This window comes from Octodon degus, unplaced genomic scaffold, assembly GCF_000260255.1.
Source record: "Octodon degus isolate 3935 unplaced genomic scaffold, OctDeg1.0 scaffold00010, whole genome shotgun sequence".
In the NCBI taxonomy this organism is placed as follows: domain Eukaryota; kingdom Metazoa; phylum Chordata; class Mammalia; order Rodentia; family Octodontidae; genus Octodon; species Octodon degus.
Window position 1 is genome coordinate 10541078 of NW_004524586.1, and position 3598 is coordinate 10544675.

General features: G+C 46.1%; 1 protein-coding gene and 1 pseudogene across 1 annotated transcript in view; one reads left to right on the forward strand and one right to left on the reverse strand.

Moving 5' to 3' along the window:
- Positions 1-3598, reverse strand: part of Jakmip3 (Janus kinase and microtubule interacting protein 3) — a 160233-nt gene that overhangs the window by 110903 nt on the left and 45732 nt on the right. The window lies entirely within an intron of this gene.
- Positions 343-451, forward strand: LOC111815058 (annotated as a pseudogene).

Consider the following 3598-nt stretch of genomic DNA (forward strand, 5'->3'; position numbering starts at 1 on the left):
GAACTGTTAAATGGTGTCACACTTCAAAAAATGCTTCTTTCTTTTTCTGAAAAAGTTAAAAATATGCTTAACAGGGCCGGCCAAATAGCTCAGCAGATTAAAGTGCCTGTTTAGGCAGACTCAGTGGTTGGGTTCAATCCCAGGACTGCCCTGCCGGCCCCGCCCCCAGGGCGCAATGAGAGCACCATTGTGGCACAGGCCTATAATCCCAGCCTTTGGGAGTCTGAACACAGGCGGATCACTATGAGTCCGAGCTACAGACTGAGACCCCGTAGACCCTGTAGACTCTGTACTAAATACAAAAACAAAAAGGCTTAACCAATGACCCAGCCCAGGGACTTAACACATCCATAAGACCATCTTTGTGCGGTGGCCGCCCACAGCGGCCTCCTCAATAGTATGCGCAGCCTGTTGCTCATACTGGCCGCCCGAAGCCACCTTGGAGACAGTTCCCCAGGGGCTGTTTCAGTTCCGATCCCTTGCAGTCCCCAGCCCAGGCTCCAGACAGGCATGCGGGTGCCTTCAGGAACCCCAGGGCACAGTGGTGCGGGTTTGCCGTGGACGGGTCACCGTGTGCATGCGCACCAAGCTGCAGAACAAGGAACATGTGATCGAGGCCCTACGCAGGGCCAAGTCCAAGTTCCCTGGCCCCCACAAGATCCAAGTCTCTAAGCAGGGAGGCTTGAGCAAGCTCACTGCAGACGAAATGGAAGGCACGCGGCTGAGAAGCAGCTCCTCCCGGATGGCTGGGGTGAAGTACATCCCGACTGCAGTGCGCTGGACGAGGGTCTGCCTTGCGCTCCTGAAGGCGTGCACTGCGCCATCCCTGCCTGCATAGCAGGCTCATCAACAAATCTCGTCCACGTCCTCTGAAATAAAGAACGTGGCCAGCCATGGTGGTGCATGCCGTGATCCCAGCACTTGGGAGGCTGAGGCAGGAGGACTGTTGCAAGTTTGAGACCAACTTGGGCTACACAGTGAGCTCAAGGCCAGCCTGAACTGCACCATGTCTCAAAAAGACAAAAAGAAAAAGAAAAAGAAAAAGAAAGAAAGAAAGAAAGAAAGAAAGAAAAAGAAAGAAAGAAAGAAAAGGCTGGAAGGGCTGGGGAGATAGCTCAGTAGAATAAACGCTTGCCTGGCAAGTGCAAGGGCCTGAGTTTAATCCCCAGTTCTGGAAAAAAAACAAAAACAAAAAAAACCCAAAGAATGAATTCTTTAGGAAAAAGAAAAGTGTATGAATGCTTACAGTAGCTGTATTTACAATAGCAAGAAATAAGAAGCAATGAAAAGCTTATCAACCAGCGAATGGATTAAAAGTAGGAGGTATTGGGGCCAGGGAGATGGCTCAGTAGAATAAGTGCTTGCCTGGCAAGCGCAAGGGCCTAAATTCAATCCCCAGTTCTGAAAAAAAAAAAAGTAGGGGGTATAAAGAATTACTATTGAGCAAAGAGTAAGAAGATGGAGATGAGGATAAAGTAGAAGAGAAGAAGGATGAGAGGAAGAGAAAGGAGGAAGGGAGAATAAGAATGAATAAATCTCAAAATAATTATGGTGAGAAAAATACTATGTCTCTATGTATCTATACATGGTATGTGTTCATTTTTATGTATGTAATCATAAATAATGATTCTGCTTAATGCAATTCTAGAAAAGAGATATCAACTTACAGCAACAAAGGCAGACTGGGCCTGCCTGGGTGTGCTTAGGTCTCAGGGAAAGCAGGAAAGAGGAAGGAGAACAATTTCAGAAACAATGCCTGGTTTGCACATGTTCGAGGTATATTTTACCATTAAAAAAAGAAGGCTCAGGGCTGGGGAGATAGCTCAGTACAATAAGTGCTTCCCAGGCAAGCACAATCCCCAGTTCCACCAAAAGAAAGAAGAAGGAGAAGGAGAAGGAGAAGGAGAAGGAGAAGGAGAAGGAGAAGGAGAAGAAGCAGAAGCAGAAGCAGAAGCAGAAGCAGAAGGCGGCGGCGGAGGCTCAAAGTCATAGGAGACATCGTCTGAGCTCAGGGTCACTGGTGAGAAGAGCGAGAGGCCTGAAGCTTTATGAAGCACTCTGATGCTAAGTAGCAATAGGCTTTCAACTGCTTCCAACCTTTCAGGTAGGAATTCCATTTGTAGAATTCTACCCCAAAGAGATAATACTAAATGCAGAAAATGTTTGTGCTCAGAGACGTTCAAAGCAGGATTATTTACAACAATAAAATACTGGAAACAAGTTATACTTAAGAATCAGGCAAGGGGCCAGGAGATGGCTCAGTAGAATAAGCGCTTCCCTGGCAAGCACAAGGGCCTGAGTTCAATCCCTGATTCTGCAAAAAAACCAAAATAAAAAAAAATAATTAAAAAATAAAAATTTAGGGGCTGGGGAGATGGCTCAGTAGAATAAGCACTTGCCTGGCAAAGCGCAAGGGCCTGGGTTCAATCCCTGGTTCCACAGGAAAAAAAAAGAAGAAGAAGAAGTACAGACCCAGCCTCAGCTACGTAGTGAGTTCAAGGTCAACCTGGACTACGGAGCAAGATCTTGTGTCTCAAAAAACCTGAAACAATGGGCAGGGGTGCCTGCTGGGAAATGTAAGGTCCTGAGTTCAATTCCCAGTACAAAAAAAAAAAGAAAAGAGTCAGACAGAGTCCTAGCCCAGGCCCGTTACTTTCAGCAAGGAAGCCTGGCAGAAATCAATGTACCAACGGACCAAAGCTAAGCTCAGCAGTACTGGAACAACTGACCTCATGTGTCTTCCAACATGGCCCAGAGAGGGGCACAGGCCAGTGACTTGCCATGCCTTGCAAAAGTACATAACTGGTGTGTAGCCCTGGGGACAGGATGGATGTAGCCCAACTGAGGAGCATCCCGCAGCACGGGGGACCTGTATTCTGCAACACAGCAGTCAAGAAAGACAGAGGAGCTATTCCAAATGAAAGGCGGCATAAGAGCGCTGACCCGTGATGCTACATGTGATCCAGGCAGCATTCTGGATCTGCAGAAAAAAAAATGCCATCAAAGACAACACTGGGCTGGGAGATAGCTCAGCAATCTAAGTGCCTACCTGGCAAGCGCAAGAACCGGGGTTCGATCCCTGGTACTGCATGTGGTGCCAGCACCGCACTGGGCAACAAAACCAAGCATGCACTTAATCCCAGCTGGGGAGGCTAAGACAGGAGGATCGTTATGAGTCCGACTTGCATAGTGAGACTCTGTATCAAATAAGTAAAAGATTTTTTAAGAAAGATAACATTGCTGAAAGACACTTGCTGAAACTTGAATATGAACCATGGAATGACACTGTTTCAATGTTAAATTTGATACTCTTAAAAAAAAAAAGAAAGAAAGAAAGAAAAGAGTCAGACACATTTCTGCTTAATGAAATATGCTGACTCAAAGTGATTCTTAATAAGAACACATCCTAACAAGGAAAGTGATATCTCATATAATGCAAAAGGCAGAAAACAAGACAACTGCTAGGAAGATCTTAACAATGTAAAAGTGACACAAAAAGTGAAAAGGAAAATATTCTAAAATTTATCTGTGGGCTGGAGAGATGGCTCAGTGGTCTAAAGCACCTACTTGAAACAAGCTTGGCAAAGCACAGGGACCG